This window comes from Watersipora subatra, chromosome 5, assembly GCF_963576615.1.
Source record: "Watersipora subatra chromosome 5, tzWatSuba1.1, whole genome shotgun sequence".
Lineage (NCBI taxonomy): Eukaryota > Metazoa > Bryozoa > Gymnolaemata > Cheilostomatida > Watersiporidae > Watersipora > Watersipora subatra.
Window position 1 is genome coordinate 15,454,584 of NC_088712.1, and position 10,772 is coordinate 15,465,355.

Below are 10,772 nucleotides of genomic sequence, written 5' to 3' on the forward strand. Positions count from 1 at the left end.
GCGGCAGCTAGTACAGTAGATGCTTCTATAACGTATACCTCCTATAACGTAAATTCCAAATATCCTAAAAGATTTATAAGAAGTTTTTGCTTTCTACAACGTAAAAAGTTCCATACAACATAAAGTGTCAAATTGGGTGAGTTTTCAAGTTTGATTTTAATATCATTTTTTATTGTTGCATTTGCAGAAGAATAACCGTTGTGCGTATAGCGTTATGTATAACTTTTGTGACATTCTAGTTTGTTGTAATAGGACGTCAAGTGTGTCAACAAAAAGGGCAATAGGATATCTGCGCAATTGTTCGGACATACAAAGATGATTGATGGGTGCAGGTGATACAGTGTCAATCTACCAACCTGAATGTCATGAGTTGGAGTAATGCCAAAAGTTATCTTATATCCTAATCTTGACTCTCTATACACAGATAGACAATGGCCAGGTAAAACCGCTTTTTATAATATAAATATTTTTCCGTTTTGAATTATTGTATGTGTGCAAAATATTTGTTATTATTCTTAATTTGCTGAATACAATATTTTGTTTAGAAAAGTAAGAAACTCGTTGTAAATAAATGTTGGAAATGTTCAGTCCCCATCAACTGGTTGTAAAGTTATTGCAATCATGGTCTATAAAAATAGTGACACTGATCTTAAAAAGGAGAAAGGTTGTTGATGCAAACCAATAATTTGTCTGTTACGATTCAGCCCAAAAGTAAAAAAGTTAAATCAAGTTTCTTTTGCATGGTCAAAGGCAAGAGTTTAGAAAGATTTTGAAATAGATTAGGCAATTTACATGTATTTTATTGTTCTTATAACATACATTCCCTATAACGTAAATGGTCCTGGAATGGATTATTTACATTGTAGGGGCGTCAACTGTCTTTTGACACAGATACCAGAGTTCTATGGGTTTTATGGGGCGTCTACTGTATTCTTTTTTCTGTACTTTCTACACCCATTTTCTGGCACTTTATTGGTTCAATGGAACAAGTAAAAGAAATGAATTATGAACATATTAAGTCAGTTTAAGGATCATTGAAACTTAACTAACCATGTAATTTATAAACTCATGGGTCATTTTTGTCTCTCGAGATAATCAACTTACACAGTAGACCATCTGCAAGACTGTTAGCATATTGAAAAGGAGGAAAAATCAGCGCCAGAAAATCAAGATGGCTTCTCTCATAATTCTGGTATTAATATGTAAGTACTTACTCATGTACTTTTTGATGTTTTAGATTAAATCCTGAAAACATTGTAAGTAAAATATTTACTTAGTACAATGTTGTTCTCAGAGTGTCATGAAACTGCTCCTTAAAGGATTTGTTAGGGTTCTTTATTTTAATGTCAAAGTGAGTGAACTAAAATCTTCCACAACTTTCATTATTCAGAGCTATTTGTAATCATTGTAAGCCTTTTACAAATACATGTAGTTTATATTCGCGGATTCAAAAGTTGTCTTGGCTTTAACTAGTATGGTTCTATTAAGTGTCATTAAATTTACCATAATTTAAAATTAGCTTAAACAAGATATATGGTTTAAACAAAATGCTACTTTTGATTAAAACAATTGAACATGAAAGGGATGAGATGGAAACCAAAAAAATTGATTAGATAGATTAGAAAATTGGATTGTAGAAAAATATGTAAAATATGTATAAAATATAATTGTATATTTATAAAATTTTATTTTACATATAATAAAAATGTACTTTTTATAACATAAAATACAAAATAAAATATAAAGACTATGAAATAGTTTATAAAACAATAAGTTACACAACAGTAAAAAAAAAAGATATAATAAAACCATTAAATAAATATGCCAAAAAAGCAAATTAAAACCAAACATAAATTAAGCATTTCAAGATTATTTACATATATTCTGATTGTAATGGCCGTGTTGGTGATAGTTTGCTAAAAAGATCATGTTGCTTTCCACAGAGTGATTAATACTAAGGTATACTAACTACCCTTGATTCTTACAGCTCTGAATCTTGCGATGGCTTGGTATGAACCGAATTGCCAACATCACAAATGCAAATCAGATTGTCTCACCCGATACAGCTGCAATAATGGAAAATGTTCTGAACCGATATCTTGCGACTGCTCAGAATGTCCTTCTTGCAACAGTGATTCCAGATGTGCTGCCGACTGCATAAGGAGAGGTTTTATGAATGGACAATGCCCAAAGGGAAGCTTAAGCAATGACTGCGTCTGCATGAGAGACTGTAACGAAGATGACAGCTACTGCTCTTTCATGTGCAGAAGATTAGTAAAATGTTGGGAAGGTCACTGTAGCAAAGACAAATGTAAATGTTATGGGTGCTAGCTCAGCAAGTAACACGAATACTTGCATGGTTTTTTAAAGAAGGGCTAAAAAAATACTTGGACTTGTTTAGTTTTTGTTTCCTACATGTATTATTACCAAGGTATAAGATGCTGGGAGAATTTCAAACTTATAAATACAAACTGTGAAATAAATCTTTGTTTAAGATTATTACAATTTTTGGATCAAAAACTTTTGTACTTTTGTAATGTACTGATTTATACTGATGAATTTACTTTCTTCAAGAAGAAGTGATATAAGCTCTCTTTTGGCAGTTGATTTACATATACAAACTGAGGGCATGTATTAAATAGGCAGGGTAAGTGCTTGCAGGTGTGAAATTTACAACAAAAAAATTCCCGAATGAACTGTCTATGTGTTTGTGCATACAAACTGTGTTTTATGAAAAGATTGAAAAAATGGCTTTTGCGCTTATCCGACTATAGACGCTAAACTAAATAGACTTATCGACTATAGAATTAAGACTTTAGGCTAAAGACTATGAGCTATGAACTATAGGCAACGAACCATATACCATAGACTTGAGACAATAGACTCTAGACTATAAACTACGGTCTATAAACGATAGAGGTTATAGAATATAAGCTATGAATTATAGACTTTAGAATACAAATATGAAACAGTAGAAAATGAACTTTAGACAATAAGCAATATATTGTGTACGATAGACTATTAACTATATTTATTACTGCTATCAATAACTTTTGTAGTATTGTAATGCACTGGTATGCACTGCCGAATACCCTTTCATCAAGGAGGAGGATGTAAGCATTTTTGTGGAAATAAATTTGCCTATACAATATGAGGACATGTATTAACCAGGCGGGATAAGTGCTTGCAGGTGTGAAACCTGCAAGCAAAAATTTCTCAATTGAACTGTTTATGTGTTTGTACATGTAAACTGTATTTTATGAACAGATTAAAAATGCTTTGATGCTTGTCAGGCAATGATAGACTAGGAAAACTATAGACTATAAACTATAGACTAATGACTATAGAATATGCAGTAAATTTTATAAACTATATAACACAGAATTTAGACTGAAGGCTATGAGCAATGAACTATGAGTTATAGACTACAAACCATATACCATAGACTTAAGACAATGGACTACAGACCATAAACTAAAGTCTATAAACAATAGAAGCTACAGATTGCAAGCTATGAACTATAGACTCTAGACTACAAATACAAAACAGGAGAAAATAGACTTAAGACAATGAACAGTATGCTGTGTACAATAAACTATTGACTAAATTTCCAGAAAAGGCCGCTGATGGTGACAAAGAACCATTTAATCTTAAATGACTTTTGACAGATAGTAAAATGGCAGGTAGTAAAAGCTGTGGCTGTTAACTAAGACAGTTGTGTGGTATAGACATTACAGAACTATAAGCAGTTGAGAAAAAAAAACATCTTTTCATGACTGACCCGCAACTTCAAATTGGGGAGAAAATCACAACTTGATGCCATTTTGTGAAAACGTAATACTCAAAAGCAATATACAAACAAGATAGAATTTTGATTAGTAATTAAGAACCGTAGCTTGGGAAATAGAAATAACAAGTTAAAGATAAACTCACACCCTTAGAGCAATGCAAATAAAAATAATAATAATATAAAGCCAAAACATCAAGCTTCAATTTGACGTAATGTTTGTTTCTGTAATCCTGATCTAATGTTCTGTAATGTTTGATCTATGCAGTCCTGAGATATAATAGCTTGAATGATATCCTTTTTTGAATATCTCACCTGGAGCGCTCAGATTTCAAGCAGAAGTGCAATTATGATGTCTATTAATATTGCTGTCAATTACTAGTATTGTCTATTATTTAATTGTATTGCTCTAAGCAAGCAAAACGTCCTATCTGACAATTTTTTCAAAATTTCCTTTTTTGTGTTTATATGTAAGTTAGGTTGAGATCTAACACGTCTCAAAATTTTATATTTCTTTCTTCTTTTTTCTTTTTTTTCATACATATTTCTGAGACCACCAGAAATAGCACGTTTCACCATGTGCACAACATCCAATCCACCTTTACCACGCATAAAGTGGCAATCAAAAAGCCCTATCTGCATGAGCAGCATTAGGTAATCACATAGTATATAACAATGGAAAGCAAATCTGAAGCAGATATGTTTTGTTGTTTCTGAGGCAGCTTTTACACACTAGCACACTTCTAAGAGTTCAATCCTATTGCTATATTTTTTGTCATAATATATTTATTATGACCAGATGATCTCTAAGTGACATAAGTCTAGATTCCAACTTCTGACTCTGAGATTTGATGAGAAGTTTGTTTTAATTACATGTACATAGAAAGGTTTCGCTTTCTTGAAATACTGAAGTTATTTCACTCAATTTTTTGTTTTAAATTATTTCAATAAAAATGTTTGATCATATTAAAACCATTTATCTTACTTATTCTTTTCATTTCATAACATCAGAATTAAGTGAGATTTAGATTTTTGATCATCTCCTAACTTTTGAGCTGAAGGATGGTTATTAAAAGGCTTTAATCCTTGTGTTGGCTGGATTAGTAATAAGAAGTCCAACCTTTATCCTTTTGCTGACTGGATTAATAATCAGGATTGAAACTTGTAATCCCTTAATAATCCAGTCATACACCCTATCTGTGTGATAGGGCGTTTTGATTGCCTAGCTTCCAGCATAGTAAAGTGTCATTTTAGGCAATGCAAAACGGCCTAAGCAAAATAACCTTTTTGATTTTGAATGTTTACAAACAAATTCCTCTGGTAAAGATTGTTGGATATCTAACCATTATAAATCAGAAATAATCAAAATACTGCTAATACTGTTGCCGAGCTCAACTAAATCGGGTTTGTGCTTGTACTGAAGCAATTTACAACAATCAAGATTAGGCGTTTTGCATCCTCAGATAAAGTTTTGCAACTATAGTAGTTTCAAAAAGACCGGCAGAATAGAGATGTGTAACACTGCAACTTGAACACAATTTAGCTGAGAGAGCCAGTATAATGACAGAGACAGACAGCTGCGCAACTAGCGATGCCGTTCCGTCATATATTCTTTTGAGAGTTTTAACAACGATAAAGTTTTGCTGATATTAATGTAAAACACCCTAGCAGTCAGATTAACTGAAGCATCAAAAAAATTCCAAATAATAGAGAAAATACTTATACTTTTTAATAGAATTCTGTGCAAGCTAGTTTTGAATGAGTTCAGCTCTCTTCTCTGTTATCCTAGATAAATACTTACTTGACCTTGACCTCTGGGATAAAGTGGTGTAGTTACTGCTCAAAAGTGAGCAACAACCTACATATACAATTGAGGAATATCTTCTTCTCTGTTATTATAGTTTTTTTGGCATCATCACGAAGTTGTTGCCTTTCGGTGTCTCATAAGATGGCATACTTACTGAGCATATCGAACAGGCATTCTACATTATTTGTGTGTTGACATGTGCTTTCAGCAATGCAGTTGCTGTTCCTGATTAAACTAAAAATAGTTTTTGTTAGTAATTTGATATACTGTTTTTTTGTATTTTTTTAAAGAATATTTTTATGTCTGGGTTACATGTACTCTTAGAGATATTTAGAGTTTTAGATAGCCAAAGTGTAGTAAACAGTCACCTTGGGTTAGATGTCAGATATTTTTGGACTGTTGCCATTTATTAATTTTCAAAACTAATGCTTTTTCTCAGTTTTTGACCTGGTAAAATTTTTTGCTTCACTAAATCTTTCCTCTGCTACAGCTATGATTGGATACTTAGATATTTCAAGTAATTCCAAGTTAATGGATGGTAGTCATAAATGCTGTATAGCAATTTTGTTGAAGACCTACATGTACATGCCTGAAGTAAGCTATCTGATTGAAAGTAAATGCAATGCTTTGCAACGCTGAGTTAATGGCTACTAGTAGATATACTACAATAACTTTGAATTTTTGCCATCTATTGGTCATTGAACCAGATGGAATTGAAATTCCGCAGATCCCAAAGGCAAATCATCAACTCATTAAATGTACATTGCGTTGCTAATAGAAAGCATTAATTTATAGAACCCTCGTGCCATGAGTCATTGAGTACTGCGGCCATCTGTTTTCTTAAGCTTTTTTTTGAACAGTCGCTTGATATCTGTTTCAAGATTCAGTGAGTTTGAAGGTTTTTTAGAAAGAGAAGGGCATTGCTTGACAAATATTATTTGCTTCCCCATTCATTTGCAGGTAAAATTTATTTTGCTACATTTTGCTATAACATATGCTTTAATTAACGATAAACTTCCGCAAAATTTTAATAAATTTTATCAGACTGTAAGAATATTTTTTTGATCATTTGCGATTGTTTTAGATATTTGTGATGATATGGTTGCCAGGGTGTTCTAAGAATAAAATCGACAAAAGTTGATCACCGCTAAAATGCTCAAACCAAAAAAGTGTGATTATGACGTTTATAGTTTCAAACATGAGGACAGTAAGGAGACGCATACCGCTAAAACTTAAATGCATTAGCTGATATCAACTATAGCAAGGTTAGTGACTCGTGACGCCATTTTGCTCTTAGTTTTCTACCGAGCATTTTAATCCCGATCAAATTTGTCAATTCTAATCTTGAAACATCCTGGTAGGCAGATCACCTCAAACATCCAAAACAATTGCGAATAATAAAAAAATTCTCACAATTTTTGATAAAATCTACTAAAACGTTGTATAGGTTTATCTTTGATTTATTTTTATGTGTTACCTTGTAATATTTTACTACGCAAACTCAAAGGCTATCAATTTTAAGACATTGATATAGCAAAAATGTTTTGATTTGCTTTGAAAATGAATTTTTTTACTCGATTTACCTATTAAGGTTGTGTATTCTTGTCAGTTAGGCACGCTGTTTTTACTTATGTTTCACTCCATTAAAGAGTGTATATAATTGTAGCTTTTTAGCCTCTGTAGATATTTATGTTGCAGATATTGATACGCAGTGACAGGACACGACTGAAATGAAGGCTGGCTCATTTCTAGCTACGTTTTTGCTGGCCTTATTTTTAATGAGTAAGTAAAAAATATGACCCAAAATTTTGGGTCATATTTGAAAAAATTGTAAAAGATAATTTTTTCAATTTACAGTCCTTATTAAATCTTTATTCATTTCATACCGACAGAAAATAGTTTGAAAGAGAATGGCTGCATGTTTGTTAATGCTGCAGGGTGACCACTTATAACCACCACAATAACCTTTCACGACATAGACTTAGATCTTTTGTATAATTTCGGTTGGTTATGAGGCTAAACAGCTTTTAAGTCACCTAAATTCTGTTTAACTTAAATTACGTAGCTAAAAAGTTGTTTTGAAAAGGTAGCCTCTTGCATTTAAAAGATTTTTAATGAAATCAAACAAAATGTTGAAAATTTCACATATTATATCATTTGTTGACAGAGTAGCATTATTTACTTGTTTTTTAATAATAATGAATTTCAGGTTATTTTTTTAATCAGTTATATTGTTTGATTTTTTATAACTTAATATGATTCATCGTTTATCCTTTATAACATTTTACTAATTTTGTAAATTTTAAATGCTACCACACGTTTCAGTGAGTTTATTAAATCAAAATCTAGCTTTACGTTGTTTTAAAAAAACTTGTCTGATATTTTTTAGCAAAAAATTTTAAACCATTTGAAAGCTTCTTCAAATTCTGGCAGATTATAATTTTTTTTGTTGCTACCAGACGTTCAGCAATGCTTTCCTTGAAAGCTAGTGTAGGCTATAATAGCATTATGTTTGTATTAATCATACGGTAGACTGATGATCGCCTTTGATAAAAGTGTTCATATCCATCCGCATTTCCAACCATCACAAAACGTATACTGTCATACCTTTAGATAAGAGTGCCTCAACATGCGAGAAAGTTGAGATATGAGCTGACTTTCTAGCAAGTTTCTGCCTTGAGATATGAGTAATCTTTGAGATACAAGCATACAAAGTGGTTGTCGATAGCTACAATATGGTAGAGTATTGGAGAGGCTGCTTGTGAGAGTAGCATCGCCTGGTATTTTTTGTTAAATCATTTAAAAAAGTCTGATTAGAAAGTTGACTAAAAGTTATAGCGAACGAGAGGCAAAAGAAACTAATCGGAACTGGATATTAAGTAAGTTTAGTGAAAGATTAATACTTTGCTTCAAGTGTGTGTTCAGTAAGCTAAATTCATTGAAGTTAAACTCAAAGTTTTTATTGCGTAGGGTCAAAAAAGTTTAGTGTACTAAACGTGTTGCTCTCAAGTCTCTCAGGCTGCCGTTACCCACAATGTCTGTCTCGAAAGCAAAAACTACAATCGGTAGTGTACATGGGGATGTTAAACTTTATTGCAGATCATAACCACTAAATAGATACTTGTTACTTTTTTACTGTAAGTATTAATTATTACAATCAAAAATATTTTTTTATCGTAACGTCCTCTTTAGGCGGTTTTGCGCAATAAGGTAAATGATTAATTTTTATTTAGTTGTTTTATATAAAAAATAGTGTCTTGAGGTGCGAGGCAATTTACATACGAGCTCTTGCCACAATGCATTAGGCTCAAATGTTGAAGTATGACTGCATATAAGTGACTTGCTTGCCCCATTATAAAATTCTCCTTTTACAAAGCAGTCGCTGAACCAGTAAAATACTATTCTCTCATGCAACAAACATCATGAAGGGAAGAGTAGATCAAACAATCTGCAACAGCCGATCAACATCGTCGAAGTCGTGCACCTTACTGTTGCGGATACACAGTAAAACGTTGTCAAATTTGTCATCGGCAATGTTTCCGAACATATTTGCGTTACCTGGCCGATATCATCAATCTACAGTGTGCACAGTTGATGAGTGGCTGAAAAACAACACTTACACTTACACTTACACTTACACTTACACATTGCAATACTGTGTGAACTGCTTTTAAAAATGAGCTTGAACAAAATTATTTTAGTCGATTATGTCAGAAATATCAGAGTTTCTCAATTATTTGCAATGGTCTTTTATCTTTGAGGTCTAACTACCAAGATGTTTCAAGATTAAGATTAACAAAACCTGGTCCAGTTAAAATGTTCAGATCAAGCAAAAGTGTGATTATGATGTCTATAGTTGCAAAGAGACCGACAGAATAGAGGAACGTAACGCTTCAACTTGAATGCAATAGACGATATCAACCATGGCAATGAAAGCAAGTAGCATCATTTCACACAAATTTCTTTTGAGTACTTTTACTACGATCAAGTTTTGTCTTGAACCACTACTCATTAGTTTTTTTAGTTAGACTATAGTTTTGTATTCTCTGTTTGTTTGATTGTTTTTTGTACGCTGGTTTTTAGTTAATTTATTTGCTGTGATACCTTGTAGAAAACATGTAAAATATGACTATTGATTACCACAATAAAAATTGCTCATATATAAACACTCGCAGGGGAGGATCTAGGAAAAAACGTGTGTGGTGCAAAATTTTGTGTAATATATCTTGGGTGAGAGAGGGTGCGCGGAGCCACCCCAAGCCATAACAAGCCCTGCTAGGCTTTTTTGTTCCTTCCCTCCCAAAGCAAGTTCTCAGTGAAATGAAATGTAATTCATTCAATTCATAATGGATTTTAAATCTTTTTTTTGCCGTATATAGGGTGGTGCATTTGCACCATATGCACCACAATAGATCCGCCCCTGACTCGGGCTGTCAGATCACTGCAAACATCAAAAACAACCGGAAGTAGTAAAAATGCCAAAACTTACAGTTAAACTCTTCTAATATTTGGTGCAAGTTTATCATTAACCCTACTTGATATAAACAGTTCCAGTTGAATGTTGAATAGGTTTGGACATGTCTCAGGGTGAGATTGAAGGATACCTGTACTGCAGAAGAAACACTTGCGAAGCGGCTTGCACTGGCAAATTTCGTTGCCATAGCGGAAGTTGTGGAAGGTTTCAGAGGTGCGAATGCTTTCTATGCCCGACCTGTAACAATTATTCATGCAACGAAAGTTGCCGCAAGCAAGGATTTATAAGTGGACGATGCCCAAGAGGTGCTGGAACTACTAGAGATTGTGTGTGCATGAGAGGGTGCGATAAAGACTACTATTGCTACTTTGAATGTAAATATAGAGCAAACTGTCACAAAGGTAGTTGCATTAATGGAAAATGCCAATGTCATTTTTGTTAGCAAATTATAGTACACATCTTCTAGCGCAGATGTACCATATATGAGACTATTGCTTAGTTGTAGACTTCAAGATCTGTAGCAACTAGATAGAATTTCTGAATTTAAATGAAACTAATATATGCATATACATTGTACTTAAAAAGTGTATGAACAGACTTATTCGTTCACACAACAGAACTAAAGAGTTTTTCTACGACAATTTTTCTACTTTCTACCTTTTGGGTAGTGTGAAAATGATTTATGTCTACAAATATTCAAATTT

General features: G+C 32.8%; 2 long non-coding RNA genes across 2 annotated transcripts; both read left to right on the top strand.

Annotated features, from left to right (window-relative positions):
- Positions 1 to 1,099: 1,099 nt before the first annotated feature.
- Positions 1,100 to 2,579, top strand: LOC137396906 (uncharacterized). The gene is made up of 2 exons (XR_010978653.1): positions 1,100 to 1,202; positions 1,988 to 2,579. It is a non-coding gene; the product is annotated as an uncharacterized lncRNA (long non-coding RNA).
- A 3,892-nt stretch (positions 2,580 to 6,471) lies between these two features.
- On the top strand, positions 6,472 to 10,772 carry LOC137396941 (uncharacterized). Its single transcript, XR_010978669.1, has 3 exons — positions 6,472 to 6,554; positions 7,293 to 7,376; positions 10,164 to 10,772. It is a non-coding gene; the product is annotated as an uncharacterized lncRNA (long non-coding RNA).